This window comes from Drosophila sulfurigaster, chromosome X, assembly GCF_023558435.1.
Source record: "Drosophila sulfurigaster albostrigata strain 15112-1811.04 chromosome X, ASM2355843v2, whole genome shotgun sequence".
Lineage (NCBI taxonomy): Eukaryota > Metazoa > Arthropoda > Insecta > Diptera > Drosophilidae > Drosophila > Drosophila sulfurigaster.
In genome coordinates, this window is record NC_084885.1 from 21,352,104 (window position 1) to 21,379,193 (window position 27,090).

Genomic DNA, 27,090 nt, shown 5'->3' on the forward strand with positions numbered 1-27,090 from the left:
GTCTTTCGTCGTATTTGGCATTCGGCTCTCGGTGCACTCAAAAAAGGCGGCTTCGTTTCCATTTGCCGAATGCACTTGGAGTCAACACTTGGGGGCAGCATTGGCCGCATTGCCATCGTCAACATCGTGAACATCGTGAACATCGGCATCGTCAACATCGTGAACATCGGGAACATCGGCAACGCAATCGGTTGGAGCGCAACATCAAGCAGCATCTGCAGCAGCTGAAGCTCCATGTGTCACTTTGCATTCTGACCACTAACTCGCCGGCCGCGTTTCCGTTCCGCTCCGGGCTTTTCGTATCAATCGCAATCGCAATCGTTCTCGTTCTCGTTTTCGTCGTCGTCGTCGTCACCGTCGTCGTCTGTGCAACGCAGCAAGCAAACGCGGTTTATTATCAATTGAATTGCCACAAAAAAATACAAAAAATAATAATAATCATCTTTCTTTTTTTTTGCTCTGAATACAATATCAACCAAAAAAGAATATACAACAAAGTTATATCTGTATCTGAAAACAAGGCAAAATTGTGTGTGATTTTTTCTGTTCGTGTCACAACAACAAAAAGTTGGCTTAAATGTCGCCTATGGCTTGCATCAAGTGCGGCTTCTGATCAGCCGCAGAAAGAAAAGAAATTCCTTCAAAGTGGCAATCACAACTTGTTCGCAATATAAACAAAAATCTTGATATAATTGTGCAACAATCTTGAAGCCCATCATTGGCCACAGCTGCAGCTGAATTCTTTCACCTAGGGTAAGTCAAAGATTTAAAAGATTTGCTCAAACAACTTTAACAACTAATTGATCAAATTGAGGTGAACATGTCGTTTGTTAGCAGCTAAATAACTCGTCTCAATTCTAGTGCAAAATAATGTGAAATATTTCTTAAGAAATTTACTTTAACTGTATTTAAAAATAATAATAATAAGTTCTAGGGAAGAAAACTTAGATTGTGCTTAATAAAGAAGGTTTCCTGAATACTATTAATACTAACTCTTCATAAAACACAATGTAATGAAACTTATTATAGTGATAAAAACTTAGATTGTTCTTTATGAAGAACGTTTCTTAAATATTATTTGTATTTTCCGTTATTAATAGTGAAACACAATCCAAGTTAATTTGCCAAAGATTATTATAAAAAAAAACATAGATTGCGCTTTATAAGAATTCGATCTCTCATCATTTATGAATTTCTTTAAATATTAGCTTCATTTTTGTGTGTGTTTTTATAAGTATTACTAAATTTATAAAAATAAACAATTATATATAATTTATATTTACATTAACATATATATAATTTCTTATATTATTACTATAAAAATTAAATTAAATTATACTTGATTATTATTATTTTAGTAAAGTTTTTTATGAATTGTAGATAATTTATTATTATTGTAATTTTAGTTAAGTAATTCGAATTCTGGAAAAATAAAAACTAATGTTATTAATATTACTTTAAGCTAAAATTTATTATTTAAACTACGAGTATTTTAAGAGCATTTACATATATAATTGTTCGCTATTAATTAGTTATGAAAAACAAGAAGTAATTTAGAAATAGCAAATACAATTTAAACTAAAATTGAATAGTCAAACGGTTGTAGGTAAATATTTTATATTAATTATAATTTAATTTTTAACTAACTGAAATCAAGAAAATTAAAATTATTTGAAATGTTGTGTGAAATTTGTAATTCTCTGATCGAATTTGTGGCATTCAACAATTTTTGTAGTGAACAAGTTTTAAAAATAAGTGAAGGTTATTCTTATTGCTCTGTATTCAGAGCTAAGATTGATTTAAGAAACTTTTTACAGCAATAAAAAAGTTAAACACAAAAAAACTGTTGATAAAACTGTGATGATGAAATGAAGTAATAAATATTGTATACAAATTTAAGTTACCAAATAATATTTTATGGTGGCTAAATTTACCAATTTATGTATTCATTTATTTTAAAATTATTTCTCGCTCACATGAGGCACATAAATTTTGCAGCAGTTTAATTTCTTTCTTGACATTTTTTATTTTTTGTTTTTATTGTATGTATTTATATTCCACATTCTGTCTTTAATTTTGTGCGCAAAGATTGACATATGTTTGAAATGAATTTCAACATTTAATAATTCTGCAATATTAACAAAAGAATTTTAGTAAATTTCAACATTTAATAATTCTGCAATATTGACAACAGCATTTTAGTAGCGAATTTGTAAAAATTTGCAGAATTAGTTGCGGTTTAAATGATATACAAATTAGGCTTTACAAAGCTATTTCTTTATCAACATTTTATGATTAATAAACTGCATTTTAGATGCTTGATTTATGGGTCAATTTAAGAGCAATTTACAATAAGTAGAATGCATTATTATATATTACTTAAAATAATACCAATATAACTGCGGAAACCTTATAATTTGAACACTTTAGCTAGTGAACAAAAGCAAATGGCTGTTTTTGATGGCAAAACTGTAAAACTGTAAAAAATTGTGAATACATTTCGTAAAATACTCAATGTCATGGCCAAGAGAAAAAATAACAAAGCGATTAACAACATGAGAATACCAATCGAAAAAAAAATGTGGGGAAATTAATAAAAAAAAAACAACAACAAAAAACTACATGTTTTCAGGCCGAATAAGAACATTTAATGACCCACTTCACATGTCAAAATGCAAACACAAAATGAACGCGATGAACAATTTTTACTTAATGTAATTAATTAAAATTTAACGTATTCATTTCGGTCTGACAAATGGTCAACAACAACACCGACGAGCAATAAAAATAAACAGGAGGCAGCAAAAAAAAAAAAATGAATGAATGGAAATACGACAACAACAATAACAAGAACAACAACAGTATAATATGATACCTTCGAAAACTCATTGGTGAACCGCACTTATGCACCGCAAGTTCTACCGCGAAATTGATAATTCAACGGTTAACCCAACGGGCAACCAACTAAAAAATACAAAAAAAAAACAAACGAACGACAACAACAACAGCAACAACCACAACAAACAAACCGCGTGAGAAAGCAAAAATAAAAAATAAAATTCAAAAGTAACAAAAAAAAAAAATCGGGTGTAAAACGTTTAAATCAACTGTGTAGGCAGACGACATGCGATATTTAAAAAAGCGACTGCAACAAACAAAAATAAATAATAAAAAAAAACACATACAAATACAAATAAATATTGCACATACATATAAACTCGTAATCAACAGAAGGGAAGAGTGCAGCATCGAAACGAATCGAATTGAATTGAATTGAACTCGAAGCGAAAAAGGGGAAAATATATCAGAGCAGAGCTCACCACTCAAGTTGTTTGTTTTTTGTTTTTATTTCATTTTATTTTATTTTATTTTATTTTGTTGTTTTTTGTTTTTGCTTACTGTTTTTTAATTTTGTATTTTGTGTACGCTTTTTGTATTTTTTTTTGAGGCACATTGGGCGTAGCTCTTCTGGCTTTAGTTGTATTTGAAAGTGGTCAACCAACTCGTTGACCGCAAAAGAGCAAAAATAATAAAATAAAATAAACACAAATACGTATGCGAAAACACGTGTGTGTGCGTGCTTGTCCATGTGTGCGTGTGTGTGTGTGTGTGTGTGTGGTAAGGCAGTCAAATCAAAAACAAAACAAATTGCAACAACAATAACAATGCGAAGCGAAACGATTTTGCATTGAATTCCCGTTACCGACGCCGACGCTCAAATGTAGGCAACACTTTTTGCAACGCTAGTTGAACGGCTTAACAGATAATATTTAATTAAATTATATTTAATTTAAATTTATATTTATGGCCGCCTAATATTGGCCAATTATTGTCAAATAACACAAAAGGCCAGCCTAAAATACATTATAACAAATAAATAACACATTTCTGTTTTTTTGTTCGAGCTTAACTGAATTCATTTTATTTACTCACATATATTGTTTGGGAATTAAAGTGAAAAATATATAGTACATTTTTGTATTATTATAAAAAATTAATTTTCATAGTTTCCTATTATCGAATTATGATTTTGGTAAAAAGAAAAACGAAATAACGCATTCCATAATGAACATTCTGAATAGCAGATTTGTACATATAATAATATTTTTTTTAGCTTCGTAAAAATATATAAAATGCTTACAAATTGAAATGATATAATAGATTTTCCTATGCATGTTATTGAATAACGATTTTATTGAATTGAAGTTGAAAGAAACCAAGTAAGAAAGCTACAGACGAGTTTAAATAATAGCAAAACTCTGCGGTAATATTATTAAAATAACTAATATACCAAAGATTGCATTTGGTATACCGATTTAGTACTACATTCAAAATATACCAACTAAAATGAATATATACCGCAAAAATACTGAAATGAGTCATAGGATATTTTTGGTATATTGTTATAGTATTACATTCAAAATATACCAACTAAAATGAATATACCGCAAAAAATAGTGATATCTACCGAAGGCTATATTTGGTATATTGTTATAGTATTACATTCAAAATATACCATTTTGCCACCCAAAGTCACTAAGACGTTTTTCCTTATACAAAAGTATTTTTTAAATAACTTTTTATCTGATCGCAACCGAATTTATAGGAATCAAATACTTAAGTTGTTACTCTTTAGCTCTAGCTTCAAAATATTGCTTGTTTTATGAACTTTTACGTGAGAAAAATTTACAACAAACTTGATCTGAGAGCAAACAAAAAAAGTGCTGTCGAAAAAAATTAAATATCTATCTCTTATAATCTCTGGTGTTCAATAAACATTTTGCAAAGTGTGAACGCTATTATAAATAACTAATTTATTTTTCTTTCTGAACTGAATTCATTTCATTTACTCACATTTAAATTGTTTTTTACTATTTTTTGTCACTCTAAATTGGTTGCAACTTTCTTAAATTAAACTGAAAAATATCAAAAGTTTTTCTCTATTGTTATTAAAATTATTTTCAATAATCAAATTAAAGTTAAATATAAAAAAGATTTGTTGGCTGTTTTATAAATATTAAGATTAAATATTTAAACCATTTTACAAAAAAATTGTATTATTGAATTATGATTTTATTAAATTGGGGAAAACTTGCAACTTTGGTTGCTTCTCTCATACATGAAATTCACAATATTTTATAAATTTTTTTTCTACTATTATTAAAACAATTTTCAAACATTTCCATTATTGAATTACGATTTTATTAAATTGGGCAAAGAGAAAAACAACATTTTTTCGGTGTTTAATGATGATTTTTTTTTTTGGTTTTTGTTGCCTGTCATAATTAAAAGTCGCAAAAGTTGAATGGAGACCACGATAGATAGTGCATTGTGTATGGCAGGTTTTGATGGTTGAAGGATGATGCAAAGGATGTTTTATTGGGGGTTGCTTGCAATTATTTTGCATTGTATTATTATTGCTGTTGTTGTTGCTGTCCTCTTCGTCTGGTTTGTTTTTGTGCGAATGCATCTTTTATCGATTTAAATTAAAAACGCATTGCTGCAAATTGTAAAAATTATCTGTGAGCCGTGTGTCTTTGTGAGAGGAGTCTGCTCATCATGTGTGCATTTGCATTTGTCTGTCCATGTATACGACTGTGAGTGTGTGTGTGTGTGGGTGTGTGTGTGTGTGTCAGGAAACGCCAACACATTAAGTTGGTAGGCCATTGGACATCGGGATGGCTGGCTGGTTGCCTGTCGACTGTCGGTGGACTGTCGGTGGCTATTGCCGGCATGTCCATGCCCATGTCATTGGCCGGAGCAATGCGGAAAATCGCATTTTCTCATTTGGCTTCTGTCATGCAAAAATATCAAAAGCGCGTTGCGAAAATCTCGTTTATTTTTCACACGCATTTCTGACATTCTCCGCAACAGAAACAGCAACAGAAACAGACACAGTAGACACACTGGACAATTGGACAACAGGACATCAGACAGTGGACAGCGGAAAGTAGACACATCCTTTTGCACACACACACACACACACACTCGCTCTCACATATATTTTCTCCCAAACGCACTTCGCACGCAATGAGCCCAATTCCCGAGACGGCGACCCAAACTCAAATCGAATCTGAATCTGACCAGAGAATTCTTAAATAGCCAAGGCAAAATTGGCTTAAAGCTTTTTGTTAAATACGCATGAAAATACCTCAAATAATTTCTTAAATAATATATTTTTGAACGTGAGAAACGTGAAAATACCCACATTTAATTGAACACTGGAAACACAATTTCTTAAATAAAATATTGACATCATTTTGTTGGCTGTTGAGCAAAGGAAGCATAAATGTATTTCAAAAATATCTACTTTCCATAATTTTGCAATAATTTCATGGAATCTACAATATAAATTTCGTTTAAAAATAGCCAAGTAAATTTGCTTTATGTTTAGACATATATTTGCAAAATTATTATTGGCGCAAAGTGCTAAAGTAATAAAAATGCTTTACATATTGACGGCAAAGCTCTCCTTGGAATTTCAATTTGCTAGAAAATTTAATTAATTTGATATTCAATATTGTCAATTTGATCAATTGAAAATAGTTCACTTGGCCAGAAATTAAGCCACAGATTACGAAATTTTATTGACATTTACAGTAATAATAATACACACAGTAATGTTGAAAAGTATTTTTTAAATATTTATCAATCTTGAAATATTTATCAATGTAAAATAATATATTAACTTATATGAGATCTAGACAACAATTTGATATAATCATTTTATATATTATAGGCTTATTTATACAACAACTCTATTGATATTATGTAGTTAAAAAGGAAACTTAATATTATAATTTTACATATTATACATTTATTTTTTTAATGTTTAAAAGCATTTGAGACAATCAATAGAAAAACCCTTTTTGGTATTAAGTGATAGAAATGTAAACTTGAGATAATTATTTGAAATAAATATTAGTATTAAAGTGCTTGCGGCTTTTTAATTGATTCTATTGATTTCCATATATTACAAATATGATGTATTGAGACAGTTTTAAAAAGTGTTCAAGTGTTGAGATAATAATATGAAATATTTCAGATTTGAACAAATAATTGGCATAATAATTTCAGATACAAGAGATTGATAAAAGCAATGCTAAAAAGAATTGGAAGATTCGTTAATCTAAAAGAATAACATATTTTTTAAGTGATTGAAACATAAACTTAGGATAAAAATTTCGAATATTATAAAGGCAAGAGTGAGAGAAAGAGAGTTAAAGAGTGCTTATCAATTTAAAAACAAATTTGAATATTAAGTGATTGATATAGAAACTTTAGTTAATACTTTCAAATATTGTTGATCAATTCATAGTTTAATTCATTCATGTTAAAAAGTGTTTTCGGCATCGAGTGATTTAAGCCAAAATGTGGTGTAATAGTTACAAATATTATAGATTTTTTGAGGTAATGTTCACAAGTTAAAAAGCTGCAGTCGAGTGTGCTCGACTGTGAGATATCCAATAAGAGCAAAATAGTGTGGTATTCATTTTAAAATAGTATACCAAATTAATATACAACAAAATAGTAAAAATATACCAAAGGCTATATTTGGTTTATTAATATACATAGTACAACATTCAAATTATACAATTGATTGTAAAATATACCAGATTGTCAGCAAAAAGAATTACGATTCATAGCGAGTGCACAATTTTAAAAAGTATTTGTTTACAAAATTTTAAAAAGTATTTGTTTAATAACTACGACAATTTTTGTCTGATCATAAAAACTATAGTTGTTATTGTCGCAAAAGAAACTTGAAAAATTCATTACAATTAAAACAATTATTGATATATGTTAAAGTGATTTAAACAGAAACTTTCGACAATCATATGAAATATTATAGATTATTTTATAGTTCATTAAATAAATGTTTGAAAATGTGCTTTAGGCAAATATTTGGTAGAAAAATCGATGGAAAAAACCATTTCAACTATTAAATAATTGAAATAGAAACTTTCGACAATCATATGAGATATTATAGATTATAGTTCATTTAATAAAAAGTGTATATTTAGGTAATGTGTGATTGCAACAGAAGCTTGGGATAATAATTAATGTACAACTTGAGGCAATGATGTTAAATATTATAATTTCATTTAATAAGTGTTTAAAATGTGTTTTTAGGTATTTTTGTGATAATTGCAAATATGTATAGAGAGAGGGGGAGAAAGGGAAACAGAGCGAGAGAGAGAAAGAGAGAAAAAGAGATAGAGAGAGACTTTTATGAACTTTGGTTATGTGCAGTTAATGTGCGTTGGGTCTTAATGAGCCGCCCTCTCGGTCTGTGAAGAATATTGAATACCGCAGCGCACACAGACGGACACAAAGTGGCATAAATATATATGTATGTGTGTGTGTGTGTGTGTGTGTGTGTGTGTGTGTGTGTGTGTGTGTGTGTGTGTGTGTGTGTGTGTGTGTGTGTGTGTGTGTGTGTGAAAGCAACAGCAACACACAATTAATAAGAATTACAAGTTGTATGGCACACACATGGACATGGTCGCTGGTCTGGCATTCTGTTGCATGGTTGCATGTTGCCGCTGTCGTTGCCGTTGCCGTTGCACGGCGTGGGCAGCCACCAGCAGCAGCCAACAGCCAGCAGCCAGCAGCCAGCAGCAGCAGCAGCCGCACAAGTGCTAATGACTTAATAAATCATCGCCTGCGACAAAGAAATATATACGTTTGGGTGTCCTGGCCGCTGCTGCTGTTGCTGGTGACCGCAGCCAGGACGAGCGGCCAAAATGCATAATTCAATGAAAATCCGCAAATTCCTTTAATCCTCAATATTCATTAAAATATGCCTACTGGCAGCGCCAGCAAGCGCTGTGATTCGTACTCGTGCTTCCGCTGCTGCTGCGCTTTTGTGCAGGCTTCAATTAAAAGCATTTAAAAATACAAAAAAGCAGCTCATGCCACGCCCCCATACACACACACTAGCCTCTTTTGGCCATCGTGTAGTTTATTAAGCGCTTCAAAGAATTCTGCCGTCGCCGTCGCCGTCGCCGCTGTTGGTCATGTATACAGGTCATTACATCTTTATGTGTTTAAGCACATAATGTATACCCGCACACACACACACACCTATAAAGCTTATATATATTGCAAAATATATATACAACACACACACACAGAGGAAAGGCTTAATCATCAACTTAAATGTGTTGTGCGGAAAGGATTTAATGCGCATTCGTGTCTCGTTGCATATATCGCGGCAAACTGCTTTTAATGCCAGCCACTAACGCTCTGCGCTCTGGGTTCTCTGCTCTGTATTCTCTGCTCTGTGTACTGTGTGCTGTGTGTGTTGCAACTTTGCCCAACTGCAGCCCATTTGCACGTTACAAAAATTAATTCGATTTGCTGCCTCGGCGGTCATTTTAATCGCTCGCCGTGTGGCGCATTTAATGAAACGTTGCCCGCCAACGCATCGCCATCGGATAACTACTCTAGTATGTAGTCTGTTTGGAGACAGTCGACAGACGACAGAGCGCCCAGAAATGCAATTAAAAATGTGAAAACGTGAGCAAAAAGCATAATGAGCTCTCGAGCAACACTTCATTAACGCATTTTCTTTGGCCCCAAACTAAATACGGGGAAATCAGCGAATCAGGCAATCAGATTGTTCTCCTCCTCCTCCTCATCCCTTTCTCTGTCAACAATTTTATGCCATACCAAAAAACGAACAAAAAAGGAAAAAAAAAGAAAACACACCCAGCGCAACCGCAAACAGATCAGCTCTCTGCCCCCCTTAAACCTTAACCGATAACTGCCACGATTTTCAGCGCAGTCGTCCGCATCATGGCCCATTGATAGGCGACAAAATGTTAACAAGCTGTTAAAAAAAATATATATAAAATTAAACACACACGCGCAGAACAACAAAAATTCCCAAACTGGTCAGTAAAGCGGCAATAACAAAAATCACACATAAAAGATAAGAGACTGACTGGTTGGCAATAACTATGAGACCGACAAATACTCTAAACAGTTGACAACGGAAAATTAATGCAACTTTTGAAATGAAATCAAAGATCAACTACCAAACAATTTAAATAATGTAAGCATATTAAATTATTGAATCTTGTCTGCTTTGCTAGTATGTATATCATTTAAATTTTATGACTGTTTCGATATTTCATATATTTTTAACATACACTAACATTGATAGAAGGTCTCATTAAAACATCTTTCAATGTCCAACTGTTTCTTAGGGCATACTTAAAATATAGAACATTCATTCATTCATTCATTCATTCATTCTTCTTTTAGTATCAACTTAAATGTTCTGCTCTTTTTATACCCGCTACCCATAGGGTAGAAGGGTATTATAACTTTGTGCCGGCAGGAAATGTATGTAACAGGTTGAAGGAGGCATCTCCGACCCTATAAAGTATATATATTCTTGATCACCGTCAACAGCCGAGACGATATAGCCATGTCCGTCTGTCCGTCTGTCCGTCTGTGTGTCTGTGTGTCTGTGTGTCTGTCCGTCCGTCCGTATGAACACCTAGATCTCAGAGACTATAAGAGATAGAGCCATAATTTTTTTTCGACAGCATTTGTTATGTTTGCACGCAGATCAAGTTTGTTTCAAATTTTTGCCACGCCCACTTCCGCCCCCGCAAATCAAAAAAATCGAATAACAAGCGTAATTTTAAAGCTAGAGTTACAAATTTTGGTATATACAATAATTACTATAGTAGTTATGATTCCTGAAAATTTGGTTGCGATCAGATAAAAATTGTCGAAGTTATTAAAGAAATTCTTTTGTATGGGCAAAAACGCCTACTTATAGTACTGGGGGTCTTAGTTACTTTGTCTGACAATCTGGTATATTGTGCCGTCTATGGTATATTTTGAATGCGGTACTATATCGATATACCACATATACCATTTGGTATATTTTTAGTATTTTTGTAGTATATTTGGTATATTTTGAGAAATATACCGCAAAATATATTGCTTTTATTCAAAATGGGTAGCGGGTATCTCACAGTCGAGTACACTCGACTGTAGCTTTCTTACTTGTTTATAACCGTCGAAGTGCATCGATCTCATTAATAAATCTTAAAAAAATATATTATTTTTATGTTTAGTGTATTATGGGTAGGCAAAAGATCTAAGAATTTGTAAAATGATAAAATCAAACACAAAATATTTAATTCGAAATATTTTCTATTACAATAGGTGATTAATTTAATTGAATTTTTTGATTTGTTGATTTAGTAATTGAAATTGCGAGAGGGTTTTCATTTTTTGCTGTTAATCTTGGTGTTAGTTTACAAAATATTCAAAATTGAGACCACATTCTTCTATGATAGCAGAACTTGTATTTAATTTGTAATTTGTTGAATCTAAATTTAAAATTAAGTCTGTCGTTGTTTTGTTGTACATATTCCAAATTTATATTATTATTATGATTATTATTATTATTACTTTATAATTATTTTCTGTTACTAATTTTTAGTATTAAGACAGTATATATTTGGAAATATTCATTATTAACTTTTCAGCTATAAACAAAGCTTTACAAATTGCTTCACCTAAATTTAATTTTTCATTTGTTGGTTGGAACAAACTTCAATACTTTTTTTGCTTGCACAAAAACTTAATGTAAACGCTTCTGACAGTTTTATTTTTTAATAGTCTATATATTTTATCATTTATTAGTATATTTATTAGTATATTTATTATATTCTTTAGTATATTAATATGAATATTAGTTAGTTAGTTTTCTCTTATGTTTGAAGTTGATTTGATGCATCAAATCTTGGTGCACTTTTTTTTGCAGCCCAAAATTGAATTTGTTTGCTAAGCATTTTGGGGTGACATTAAATTGTAATTAAATTGAGTGAAAAAGACAATCACAAATAAGTGAATACCTTGATTAAAAGTGCAAGTAGCGTCTTAAGTTTCGATTGCAAATTCGTTTTCGTTCAGAACTCATTTGAAAGAAGACAAATTGACGTGTCCATTCGGTTTATGTTGAGGCAGAGAACCGATTGATGGCAGCGTATAAACAGTCAACTGAAGCAACTACTTGACCAGCGTCATAAATTTACATGCTGGCCAAACAAACAGGCCGACAAATAAAAAAGCGAAACGACGAAACGAAAAACGACGACAACAACAACAACAACAGCAGCAGGGAGGAAAAAAGGCAACAAACAACAACATGAATCAACAACCAGAAACAGGAACCAGGAACAGCTTCTGTGGGCCGCGATTGCTGATGGCTGATGGTCGATGTTGTTGCTGTTGCTGTTGTTGCTGTTGCTGTTGTTGCTGTTGCTGTTGTTGCTGTTGCTGGTGTTGTCGACAGCGCTGGAAGCCAGCGCCGTTCGTGGCCTCAATGTTGGCCTCAAAATGCAAAACCTTAAAAAGGAACAAGAAGGCGCTCAAGCCAACCCCCTTGGGAAGAGGCGAGGAGGAGGCGAGGAGCGAGAGACCAGAGGCAGACCGTGAGCCTTTTTGCATGCGAGCATTGTCAACAAGTTTGACTGCAATGAACACGTTAACTGTGTTGTGTTGCAACACAAAAAGCAAAAAGGTGCCAGGACATGAGGCAGGCTCTGGCCGCCCAGGCAGACTTTATCCTGTTGCGTATATCCTGCATGAGCTTGCATTTTTCCTTGGCTGTTTTTTTTTTTGTGTTGTGTTGTTGTGTTGTGTTGTTGGTTTGCTGGTTCGCTTTTGCAATGCATTGCGTTTTCTTTTCATTTCGCGTATTTTTTGTTTCATCTTTTTGCTGCCGTGTTTTATTGATTTTTCGTGTTCGCCTTTTTTGTGCTGCGCTTTTCGCACATTACGCATACGCGACGTGTGTGCAACGGAAACCAGGCAACTGACCAAACGCGTCCTGTGTCTGCCTGCTGCCTGCTGCTTGCTGCTTGCTGGCTGCTTGCTGGCTTGTTTGTGCAGCTCTGCGTTTGTACAGCTGTCAGCCCCTCGTTTGCACTCACACACACTGAGGCTGAGCAGGAGAGAAAGAGAAAGAGAGACAGGAGACGCAGCAGCAATTGCCCGCCCGCTTCGTTTATTGTTATAGCCACCAAATGATGGGCACGCGTGTTTTCCAGAGTGTTTATTATGGCCATGGCCTCAGCCACACGCACTCTTACTCCTGCATTCTGCACTGTACTGTGCATTTGTCTCTCACTCACGTTTTGAGTTGCATTCGCTCTACTTCATTTTTTTTCGTTTTTTGTCGCTGGTTTTTGTGTCTTGTTTTTGACTTTTTACAATGTCCGCCAAACAACTCACCTGCTCCCTTCTTCATCCCTCCATTCATTGAGGCAGTTCATGCGGGATGCGTGTGTGAAAGTTTTGCTGGCATTTCCATAGATACCCTGTGACCAGCCAGAAAGTGGTTTAATCGAATTGTGAAAGCATTAATTGAATTTGAATTTCGCTGCTAAAGTTGTTGGCCATAGGATTATAAATCGAATTGAGTTCACATTTAGTCAGAATATTTTCAAGTGCAACTACAGCATATCTCGCAGTCGTGTACACTCGACTGTTGCTGCTGCTGCACTCTTTCGCACTTGCCTTTTGTTAGCTCTTTTGTTGGTGGCAACCACATATTTGGTTGCTGATTTTTGGTTTCGTAATTTTTTGTACCCACAGCCCAACAACAGAGAGTGTCGCCCCGTCTTGTTGTTGTTGTTGTTGTTGTTATTGCACTTGTTTGCTGTTGTTCTTGTTCTCGTTGTGTCAGTGTCTGTGTGTGTGTGTGTGTGTGTGTGTGTTTGGCGGTTTTCACATTATTATATTTCTTTTTTTTTATTTTACGCTGCTGTGTCTACAAATTATAAACGTGTTCAGCATGCTGAGCTTGGCTCGCTGTTGGCGCCAACTTTTTTTTTTATATCTGTTTCTGTTTTTGTTGGTTTCATCTTATAATAGTCCACATTTTATTGCACATGCAATTTGTATGCACTTAATTCGCCACTAAATGCCTTTAATTGATTAGGCAAGTCGGTTGCTAATGTTCAATGGATACTTTCTACGAAGTACACGCATTTTATGTACAATAATAAATACAGTTTTTCTGATTTCTGACTGACAATTGTAGAAGCTATTTCTGAAATAGCCTACTTATTGTGGATCTTAGCTATTTTGGTTGACAATCTGGTATATTTTGTACCATATTCGAAAACAATATCAGTATTAATATCAATATATCAAATATAGCTGTTGGTATATTTGAGTATTTTTGAGGTAATATACATCATCTGGTATATTTTTCACATGCAATAATACTTCTACTGTTTTTAGTATTTTACGGCACATCGATTCGGTATATTTTGCATGTGACAGCTGGTGGCATATTTTAGTATTTTTGAGGTATATTAATCTGGTATATTTTTCACATGCAATAATACTTCTACTGTTTTTAGTATTTTCCGACATATTATTAATATATCAAATATAGCTGTTGGTATATCTTAGTATTTTTGAGGTATATTAATCTGGTATATTTATCACATGTAATACTATCACTACTTCTTTGTAGTATTTTACGGCACATCGATTCGGTATATTTTGAATGTGTCACTCAAAAAATATACCAAATATAGATTTTGGTATATTTCAGTATTTGTAGTTGGTATATTTTAAACAGAATACCGCGCTGTCGAGCACAATCGACTGTAGCTTTCATACTTGATGACAATTAAATGGCCAAATTTCAAAACAAAGTATTAAAATTGCTGTTTTTTTAAAGTTGATAAGAAATTTTAAACATGAAGCATGTGAATTTTCATGTATGATATTAAAATCCTTTGTTAACGTTACTTATTCTCTTGCTCTAAATTTGAACTTAAAACACAAAACTAAATTTGCTAGCAATTATAACTGAACTTTCGAAACTGACTAGCAATTAAATATATTAAATTTTTCAATATTTTTTGAATTGTTTTCTATCATTTATTGTACTTCAGCATATACAATTTGTTCTTCCTTAAAATTAATGAAATTTTTTGGTTCTCTCTACGTTTGATATATCAATTTAAAATTTGTTAGATAAAATATTCAAACTTCATCAAGTTTGTTAATTATTGGTTATTAAAAGAACCATTTTTAAATATTATTGGGTTTGTTTTCAGTATACTTTTAAACGAATGCAAAAATGAAGTAAAAAACGATGGAAATTAATTTGGCTTTTATTTGTAAAATTTTAGCAAAATATTTCAAATAATATATCATCCATAATTTAGCATTTTACCAATTATTTATTTATATTATGTGTTATGAATATTGTCCCGTTTTATTATAATTCCTATTAAAGAATTGTGGTGATTGCATTGATTTGCTAATTATAAATTGTTATTCTAGAAACACTTTGATTTTCAATACAATTTGAATTTTGGAAATGATTTTTGAATATAAAAATATTGTTTAAGAAGCAATTTGTTGTATAATTTCCATGCGCAAAGTGTGATTTGTTTTACTTTAATTTCATTTTAATTTCTACAAATTTCGTAAAATATTTTTTATGAAGTAGTTTTTTGCATGATTTGTATCATATAATTAGATTTGTAGAATATAATTTTTTAATTTAGACATTTTTACATTTAATTTGAATACAATTTTAATTGAAAATATTATTTGTTAATACTAGCAATATTGCTTAAGAAGCAATTGCTATCTGACAAATGTAATATGCCTTGCTTTGATTTCATTTTAATTTAATTTTAATTTTTATAAATGATTTTTTTCATTATATACATATAATTTTAAGAAGCAATTTTCTGTACTTGTGAGAAATCTGAGCGTCTAGTTGAAGTTCCACATTCCACTGCATTTAAAACTTTGAATGCAATATTTGGACATTAGTCAATTTAAAATGGCAACAGAGCAAGAGTTAATCCAAAAATACAAAATACGATATGCCTGTATTTGCTGTAGCTCTCTCAAAAATAAAGGAATGCAAAATGTGCACGCAAGCTGCATGTCCGAGTATCTGAGAGTAAAACTGTTGCATTTCCAATTTGTGGCAGGCGTAAAGAAAAATATTTCGTTTGCACCTTTCGATGCATCGGTTTTGTTGCTGCTTTTGTTGCTGCTGTGCCTAAAAATCGACAAAATATTTACAACAAGAGCAGCAGCAACAGCAACTGCAACATCAGCAACAACAACAGCAACAATGGCATTGGCATTGGCAAAGCCAAAGGCTTTTTAGGTCTACCAATATTATTCCACACAACTTCAAACCCACAAAACGTTGGTTAGTTTTTGGTAATAACTTCAAATCTGCACTTGCCACTTTGCTGCAACAATAAAAGCAACAGCAACAGCAACAGCAAAAAGTGTAAGCACACACACATGCACACAAATTCGATGCCATTTGCATGTGTATGAGGGTGTAAAAATAATTTAACTAAAAATTGCACACAAAAATGTTGGCACCGGTTTTCGTGCTCGAACAGTGCACCGCACCGCACCGCACCGCACCACACACCGCACTCCTCCCCCTCCGCCACCCCTCGCTACTCTTCCCTTGTTGTTTATTTAGTGATTTTTGTGTTGTGTTGTTGCCAGCCTGTTGGGCTTCGGCTTCCATTCTGGGGCCCACACACACCGCAAAATGCTGTGGGCGGCATTTGTGGCACAGTTGGTGATGCAAGGGCAGCAGCACAAAAAACAAAAAAAGCGGGGAGGTGGAGGCGGAGGCAACTGCGTGATTTGCAAATACGAAACGAAATGCAGCACAAAACATACGCAAAATAATAAAATCACTGCCGCAAAAATATATAACGAGGCAGCAACAACAAAAACAGAAAACCATCCCCAAAAAGTAAAACCGAAATAGAAAACAACAAAAACAGAAATAGAAATAAAAATACAGAAAGTAAAACGAGAGTCCAGCATAAAACTGACCACACACACACACACACACACACACATAGAGAGATGCATGTAATGCATTTTGGTGGTCGCATGCGACGGGGGGCGGAGTCGAAACACACACACACACAGACGAACACACACACACGTACGCATACGAAGAACGAGCGCCAACGGAGTCGAGTGAGAAACACGAGTGAGAATTGTGCGAGAAACGGGCTCCAACGGTGCTTTTTTGCAACCCTTGACTTGGCAGCCAACACTCAGCGTGTGAGCGAGCGAGTGAGCGAGAGCAGGAGTGAGTGAGTGAGTGCGAGAGGGAGAGGGAGAGGGAAAGAGTGGGAGGAGGAGTTGGGGTCTGCGTAATTTGCTAATTGAGAGACGAGTTGAGTTGCAGCTAGCGTGAGTGAGTGAGCGCATGTGTGTGTGTGTGTGTATGTCTGTGTGTGTGAGTGAGTGCCTAAGCAAGTTGAGTGAGTTCTCGACAAATTAAAAAACAGCCAGCTCACACACACACACACACACATTAAGAAGAGCTATAAAAAAAATTAGAATACGCCGTTAAAAATATTCAACACTCAAAGGCAAAAAAGGCTGCCGCAAACATAAATGAAAACGATGCTAGCAGGCAACACACACACAGACACACATACGATGACATGTGTGTGTAATTTAGACGGAGATCCAATGAAATTTTGGGTTATCTCAAAGCGACAGGAGACTTCGCGTTTCGGGAGTGTTTGTTTGCCAACCATTCAGCAGGAGAAGCGCGGCAACTTCAACTCAAATGTCAGAGCATACAACAAACATTCCCATTCACACACACACACACACACACACATGTGGCTGGACACACACACACACACACTGTGGCATCATTTAATGCTCCCGCTCAGCACAACACAGCATAAGCCATAATTCAGTTTTAGACACGCGCGACGCGTTTGCAGCTGCGGTGCACCTAAGAAAAAGAAAACAAATCATAAAGCTACCAACAGCAAATATAAACATTGAGATGTCGAACAACATAACAACAAGATGTGCAACCTGTCTGTGATTAATAATCAACGCAAACAAAAGTGTCGCAATGTGATTTGAAGATCAGTCGAAACCCAAAACAAAACGTGCCTCGGCTTTGTGTTCTAATTCAAGTTTTTTAAATCAAATTAAGCTCCAAATCTCAAAGCTTTGAACGCCAAAATTTACACCAATATTCAATGTAATCAACGGCAAAAGAATATAATAAACAAGTGGTAAAAAATATATAACATAAAAATGCTTTGAAACAATTTTCAAATAGTGAACAAAACATTGAAAAACGAAGCTTGATATTTATGCTCACTTCACTTTAAATTTCTCAGTGATTTCATACTTAATCTTAAATCAAATGACACTTCAAATTGTTCAAGTAATTCTTCGTTAACATTATATTAACGTATACACACGTTCAATATTTCAAAGTATCACAATAAATACGAATAATATTCGTTTAGCTACTTAAAAGAAATCCAGCTATACGAAAGACATTCTTACGCTTCTTAGATATCAAAATTCATATCAAATTTTTCATAAATGCATTCACTTGTAGCTTTACAGTTTTTTACAAAAACAAGTAAGAAAGCTACAGTCGACTGTGAGATACCCATTTTGAATAAATGAAATATATTTTGAGGTATACCGAATATACTACAAAGATACTAGAAATATACCAAATGGTATATTTGGTATATCGATATAGTACCGCATTCAACATATACCATAGACGGCACAATATACCAGATTGTGAGCCAAAGCAACTAAGACCCCTAGTAAGTAGGCGTTTTTGCCCATACAAAAGTATTTCTTTAATAACTTCGACAATTTTTATCAGATTGCAACCAAATTTTCAGGAATCATAGCTACTATAGTAATTATTGTATATACCAAAATTCTAGCTTTAAAATTACGCTTGCTACTCGATTTTTTTGATTTGCGGGGGCGGAAGTGGGCGTGGCAAAAATTTGAAACAAACTTGATCTGCGTGCAAACATAACAAATGCTGTCGAAAAAAAAATTATAGCTTTATCTCTTATAGTCTCTGAGATTCAGTGCTTCATACGGACGGACGGACAGACAGACAAGGCTAGATTGTCTCGGCTGTTGACGCTGATCAAGAATATATATACATTATAGGGTCGGAGATGCCTCGTTCTACCTGTTACAAACATTTCCTGCCGGCACAAAGTTATATATTAAACGCATTAAGCTGAGGTTTTTCAATGATAAGCAAAGAAAGTCTAAAGAATTTTTCTTAAAGCTTTATAAGGTTTTCAAAAAAAGTATCACATCAAATGTTGTAATGAAAAGTCAACTTTGTGGGTTCAAAATATCTTTTATTTAAGTCAAACTATGCTCAATTCAAGTGTCGAATTTGTGATTCAGATTAAAGGCGAATCTTTTGAAGTAAATTTGCATATTTAATATTGATATTCCCTATATTGATAGTGTGATCAGCTGCCTGATTAATTTCATAATCATGGAGACAACAATTTAATATTTCTTATAATTATCTTAATAACTTTTGTAGTAAGTGGTTAGTTGCAGCGGCGCGTAAGACTTTAAAACGCAGAGTTAAATCAAAATTAGTTGTTCTTTATTCAAGATTACAAAACGGAATGAAGATGTTAACATATATAAGAGAGCTTACAGAGCACTTTTAATTAATTAATTGTTAGATCAATAATAATTAAACTAATATTATTCCAACAACTTTTCTTTGACACTGAATGAAATTAAGTTGTATTTATTTTACAACCATAAAAGTAAAAAATTTCTGAAATATTGAAGTTCTTTACGAATAATATAATATAATATTAATTGAACATTAAGACTCGAATGCAATTAAATTAATTTGTTCCCTTTCATATTTTGCTGCCTTCCTTTTGAGATCGCAACTCAACTCGAAAAGTGCATTTATGCTGTGTGTGTTTTATTTTTGTGCGCTGCTTTTCATTTTTTGTTTTGTTTTGTTTTTTTGCTGGCATTTTTGTTTGTTAAATGAAATTTAATTGCCATAAACAAAACAGAGGCGACTCGTCGCGGTGATTACATGAATCATCTCGCAGCTCTCATATTTTCTGCCCGTTTGTTGCGTTGTGTATTTATAAAGACATAAAAAATGAAAGGCGCAAGACAAACGCCATAAAAACACAAAATATTATGCGTATCAAAGGCAGCCGCTGGTTGTTCGGATGTTGCTGATGCTGCTTGATGATCCAACTTGGAGATCGCTGGGTGGTCCACTAGACACAGTGCCATTCGATCAGCAACCAACCAACCAACCAACGACCAACCAGATGGCAACATAAAGTCTTTTTGTTATTATGATTAAAGTCATGAAATTCCAGCAGTCGCTGCTGTCTGCGTTTGACAACGCGTCATGCAAAGTGCAGGGCGCAATTCTCCGACCATAATAACAACCTCAACCTTAACAGCAACAGCAACGGCAACAGCAAACTCAATGATGGTGGTCTCTTTATGTGTGTGTGTGTGTGTGTGTGTGCCTGTCAAATGCTTCACATTTGCAGGTGGGCGAGAAGTGCGAGTGCCAAGCAATCAACAGCAATTTGGCACTGCCCAGACGCTGCCCCTCAAACCCAACGTGTTGCAACTGCTGTTGGGGAATATGCTACGGATTGTTGGGGACATCCATGTCAAAACAATGTACGCACTAGAAGTCATTTAATTTGTTAAACTCGGTGATTTGAACAAACTCACCAAGTGTATGTGTGTGTTGCTTTTGCTTCTGCTTCATGTTGCCTACTCGACCATCAATTGCTGAGGAAAATGCATGAGCAGCAGCAACAGCAACAGCAACAGCCACAGCTTCTGCAACAGCAACTGCAACTGCAGCATCAAGCAGCAGGAGACATGCATTTGACAATGGTGACAACATGCATATTATGTCAACACTGGGCAACAGGTTCAAGAGCGAATCGCAAAATGTTTTACTTAGTTCAATTGAATATTTTTGCACAATTCATATATCATTTGTGCTTTGTACTTTGAATATTTCAGTATTTTTGCGGTATATTAATTTGGTATATTTTAAAAATACTACTTTATTTTTTACAGTATTTTTTCTTTATATTAATTTGGTATATTTTAAGAGTACTACTTTAATTTTTTGATACCCGCAACCCAAAAGCTACGATAACTTTGTGCTCTGTGGTTTATGTTTTACAGTATTTTTTCGGTATATTAATTTGGTATTATTTTGGGAATAATACTGTATTATTTTGATACCCGCTACGTAAAAGGTACTATAACTTTTTGCTCTGTACTTTGAATATTTCAGTATTTTTGCGGTATATTAATTTGGTATATTTTCAGCACAATACTGTATTATTTTTATACTCGCTACCCATAATTTAAAGGGTATAATAGATTTGTGCTTTGTATTTTGTATATTTTAGTATTTTTTCGGTATATTAATTTGGTATATTTTGGGAATAATAATGTATTATTTTGATGCTATAACTTTGTGTTTTGTATATTTCAGTATCTTTTAGTTATATTAATTTGGTGTATTTTAAGAATAATAGTGAATTACTTTTATACCCGCTACCCCTTTTAATATGCATATTTATTTTGAATATGTTGAATATATTAGGTAATAACATATATATTAATGCATTTTCAATTGTGCTACTCTTGGAAATTATATTTTTTGGCTAAAATTCAGCTGAAATTCATGAAATTTTAATGCATCCAAGCAATAATTTAAAAGTAATTTTAGCAAGCCTTAGATTAATATTTCCAAATCAGTTGTCAACTCCATTAAATATCTAAATACTTAAATTATTAATTAGTTCATTTCATATCAAGTAACTCTGATATTATTATAAGTTATATGAAGTTATTTGATATTAAATTGAATTCAGTTAAAGTGGAGAAGTCATCTGCAGTTCATAATCAAAATCGTATGCTGTTGACTAGTGTTGTCTGAAGATGACACGGAGACAGACAAACAGCACACACACACACACATACACACACACACAGGAACACAAACTCGTTTAATCACAGAGGCAAGGGGTTGGAGAAAGGCGGTCAGGCGGGGCACCTTCGAGGGTTGCATGCGTCTGCGGTTGCACGTTGATGCAGTTGTTGTCATTGCAATGTTGTTGTTGTTGTTGTAGCTGCATTCAAGCTGCATTCATTGCATCATTTATGCATTTAAACAATCTAAGGCCCCCAGAAACGACACGTCAAGTGTGTGAAGTCCTTGGAGTGGGCGGGCGGCTATTGGGTGGAGTTTGGGGGCGTGCCAGGCGCCGGAAATGCAAATTATGTTATGTGTCAAGTAACCGGAAAATTCATTTTAATTGCCGTAGAAATGCAATATTGCATTTACACACACATACACACACAACAGACCGAGAGAGCCTTTGGCAAATGGGCGTGGCATTGCACACTTGACTGCTCGAGGTGCTAATAAACTGTTAATGGGTGTTACAGCCATTTCCTTTTCCTTTGTCACTGCCTTTTCCCATGCCTTTCCTTCACGTTTTCCTTCGGCCTCTGGCATTGACATTGGTCAAGGCTTTTGAGTTGTATTTTTGGCATTGCGTAAACCGCTTAAAATGTGTTAGAAAAAAAAACCCAAACACACACGCACAAGTGCTGACTCTGGGTTGGAGAAAAACAAAAACAAAACAATACACAAAAACAAAAAAAAAGAAATGTGGGTGCGTCTGTGGCCTCTAACCACATGCATGCTCACCGCAAACGAGCCACTCAACGAGTATTTCAAAATAACAGACAGCCGCAGGCTGGCTGACCAGCAAAACCAAATGAAACCAAACCAAAGCCGACTTCATCAACAGCAACAGCAGCAACAGCAACACCAACAACAACAATCAACTAAACTGCAATTGCAACAGCAACAACAACAAGAGGCAGATGCTCAAAATGCAATTTTTCACTTGATGCAGAGGCCTGTGTAAAATCCAATCAAGCCTCAAAAATGTAAAACGCCTGCTCGGGTTTTAGTTCCAGCTTCTGATGCTGTTGCTGCTGTTGCTGTTGCTTCAGCAACCATTGCAACTACTGCTGAGAGTTGCAACGGCAAACGAATGGATGTGGATGCTTTGTTCTGGGCAAGGAGACGGCTTAAAAGCAAAAGCCAAAGCAAGCTGCGGGCAGGCGCAAACAAACAAGGACTTGCACCAGAGTCTATGCACATTGAGCCACATAGGCACAAGCACAACAAACATCACGACCCTCCTCCTTCTCCTCTAGCTTTCCCCCTCTCAGGCGCCTTCTTTCCCCGCTGCACTCAATGTCAGCAATCTGGACTTATTACGCCACTTAAAGCTTAAAAATACCTCAAACTGCATCTCTGCAATGCCGTGTCTTCGACAAATAGCACAACGACAACTTGATACTCTTCCACTGTCTTCTAATCATGTGTTGCGCTTTTAATTAGAAAGTATTGCTGTCTTCACTTTATCATATATGTCTTTGAGGGTAGTCGGTTATCTAATCTAAAAAATCTACTACTCGTAGTTTGCTTAACTCTCCTCAATGAAGAATTGAACTCTTGAACTCTTTATCGAGTATAAAGCAATTCTCTCAATTCTGCCATAAATATTGTATATCGCACATATATTGTTTATATTTAAAGAGAAGCTATGCAATCACTATCAGAATGAGACCTTCTGTAGACGATACGCAATTGACTAGTTACCACACGTTAATTTACTAAGCCAGCTTAAGTATCTTACTCAATGATCAAATGCAGCTGAAAGAGAGCTTACACACTTTTAAATTGGAAAAAGAAATAAAATAATCTATTGTTTAAATGCTTACTGCTAAGAAAATGACACTTCTCTTTTTATCACAATGTTGATTTCTTTTATGTAATATGCAAGACTAGTAATACCTGCATTAAATTAAAATACTCACAAAATGTATGCAAGTGTGGGTAAAAATTAAAATTCTTAAAATTTAATACACTCCAAGAAATAAAGTCCTTATGATGAACCTTTTTATAAGTTAAAGTATTCTATCACTACTGCATAACTTTGACTACAAAACAAAATTTGAAATCTTCACCAAAAATTACTTGATGCCAATAACTATTACTTTTAGTCGACTAAAAAATGTTAAAGGTGCATCGCTTAATTATTTTAAAATTTTTAAAACATATTTAAGAGACATATTTTAACAAAAACTAAATTTGATATGTGCACCAAAAATTAATTGGTGCACATAACTATTGCTTTAAGTAGAAAGTGTATCGCCTAATTATTTTAAAAAAAAATCTACCATAACTGTTTATGACAATGTAATATATTGAGTACACTATATTTTTAATGGAATAGAATATCGATATACTAAATATAGCTTTCGGTATATTATAGTATTTTTTCTATGTATAGTTATCTGGTATATTTTCAGAATAGTACTGCACTCTTTTGTCAAATATAGTTTTAGGTATATTTAAGTATTGTATATATATATATATATATATAGTCTTCTGGTATATTTTAAGAATAATACCACACTGTTTTGCTTTTATTGAAAATTGAGCACATTCGACTGTATTTTTTTTACTTCGTTACTCTACTTAAATATTCATATTAATTAATTTACATCCTTTTGACTTAACTGTGGTGCATATCTCATCACAGGTTACTTACATACTCAGTGGTATATTTTTAATGTAGTAATACTATATATCACAGTTGACTTGTTTATATTATTTTCTTACTTTTTACATATTTTTAATATATTTTTCTCATTTCTTCCCTTTTTAAGTATAACTTTTTATCTTGATACACAAAAATAGAATAATACAGCAATTAAGATAAAAGATTAACATTACTTAAAAGAACAGAAATAAATGCATTTAGTCTAAGTCAATGCAACTAAACATTGCTCTGTTGCAACAGAATGTAAATAGGTTTCCCTAAACGAAACTAAAGCAGCGCTATGCGAATGAGTGTGACAAGTGCTTGTACATAAGCTTCATCACAAGCTGTTTAGGCCCAATTTATGTGAGGGAATGAGTAGTCAGGTCAGTCACTCAGTCAGTCAGTCGGGGGACAGTCGAGACAAGCCTCAGACACCTCGGCGAGATAATTCAATGGACACTGAAATGTCGTCACATTGTCGCTTCGAGGCCAACTGCAACTGGAAGAGGAACATCAGCAACAACAACATCAACAACAACAGCAACAGCAACTCACACTCTCAAGTTGTGGCTGTTACTGTGGACAGTGGCTGCACTTCGTGTGATGGCATCTCGTTTGGCATCGTTTTGTTTCTTCGTCGTTTATCAAATGGCCAACGGGGCGATCCCCCCGCCCCCAACCGCCACCGCCATCGCCACCGCCTCCATCGTTGCCGTTGGCCAACGCGTCGGCTAAGTGACAAGCAAAACCGCGAATTGACCAGAGAAAGTCCAACTCTCCAGCCGTAGCAGTTGCTTTTTTGGTAGGCCTTCAACGCGTGTGCACACAGTTGTACACTTATGCACTTGCAGGAGGCAGGAGGCTGGAGGCAGGAAGGAGGTAAAGGAGTAGGGCAGAAGGCTGTCAGGACGTGTGCCGCTGCACGTTATTAATGCTGGCAACACACTGACGCACACACATAAGGAATGGCAAGCAGTGCGCTATTGCTCGACGAGCACGAATCACAAAAGATGCGTGCCTCGTTGCAGCAGTTGCCTCCTTGTTCATCCTTTCCTTTCCTTTCCGTTCCTTGCTTCACTCCAACTGCTGCATGCTGCCTGGTGCTTGGTGCCTGGTGCTTGGTGGTTGGCGCCTGCTGCCAGAAAGCATTGTTTTGGCCCCAAAGTTGACCGAAAACTTGGGATTGTTGGTTGCTCGTTTTTGGTTTTACTGGCCAGCCAGCCAGCTATCCAGATAAAGGGACTTTCAGTCCGGAAGGATTGCATTGCATTGCACTGCATCGTTCTCCGAAATGCAGCAAGTCCTTTTTGCAATGGTAAAATGGCTGAGTGTGTGCATGGACGGGGGCGTGGCGTGGACTCTGAGGCGTGTTACTGTATCAATTTATGGTTGAATTTGGTGTCTTCTCTCTGACTGTTGATTTTGCGTTGCGTCCTGCAGTCCGTTGAGTCCTTTAGTCTCATCATTGCTCTACTGTGTGTGTGTGCGTGTGTTGAAAGTCTGTTGGAAATGTTCTTGGCATACCGGAAATAAGTTTGCTGTCCGTAAAGTTAGTTGATTTAGGCATTAAAGCGAAGCCAGATAAGGAAGCGACGAGGCACAACACAACACACAGACACTTTGAGCATTTATAAACAATGTATGGCTTAATTTGCTGTTAGTTAGTGGCAATTGTTGTTAATTTACAGGCCAAAACCAACGACAACAACATGTGAACAATTGTAGACTGAGCATTACACAATTTTTGTGCATCAATCTACAACATTACGCCATTTGGTTAGTAGCCAGTTCAAGTGGCTCGCTTTGAGATGTCTTTTACCAAGTAATGCATCTCTTGGGGACTTCGTGTCTTCAAAATTTCATCCAACAGTCTTCGGCGAATAGTCACATCACTGATTACCAAACTCAGCTCCGCTTTTGTATCCCTAGCGGATGCTAAAAGATTACCTTTGCTGAAGCACACCATGTGCCAATTCTCTACATTTGTGGTTTTCCATATCGCAGTTTTCTTGGAAATACATTTTAAACGACACTGAATCTTTAAACACTTTGCTCTCAAGTTCAAGGATTCTTTACCTTACTTCTTTGCAGCAATAGTTTTAGATTTACAATGGTTATAGTGTATTGTTGTATAAATTAAAATATTGATCGTAATTAAATAAACTTTTCTCAAGATAAAGAAAATCAAAAACTGTTATTTCAGTGAAGAGCCAAAACGTTGTGAATGTATAAAAAACAAACGAAATCGAATAGGGTTTCTGCTGGTTTCTTAAATCTATATTTTAGTTAACAAAAGAAATTGCCAGCGAACAACTAACAAAAAGGAGTAACTGCAAAACCTTTATATATGTTAGTTCTGCTGCTGTCGCACTGTTTTTTCAATGAGCACAGCTCTAATTGATGTTGTTCACTGATATCGAAAAGAGAGCGCAACACGCAATGAATTAATGCAGTTTCTTCGGATTTTTTTTGTTACTCACGTGTTAACATAATATGTGAAACTTTAAATGCCATTCTTTTGTTGAAACATTTGAACCCTCTCTTTAGCTCGCATGAATGG

General features: G+C 34.6%; 1 protein-coding gene across 4 annotated transcripts in view; it reads left to right on the forward strand.

The window, feature by feature from the left end:
- Window positions 1–489: 489 nt before the first annotated feature.
- The window catches only part of LOC133848771 (runt-related transcription factor 1), a 50,879-nt gene continuing 24,278 nt past the window's right edge, over window positions 490–27,090 (forward strand). For all 4 annotated transcript variants that reach the window (XM_062284463.1, XM_062284464.1, XM_062284465.1 and 1 more), the window contains exon 1: window positions 490–753. The gene's annotated coding sequence lies outside the window, so the exon portion shown is untranslated. The remainder of the gene's footprint in view (window positions 754–27,090) is intronic.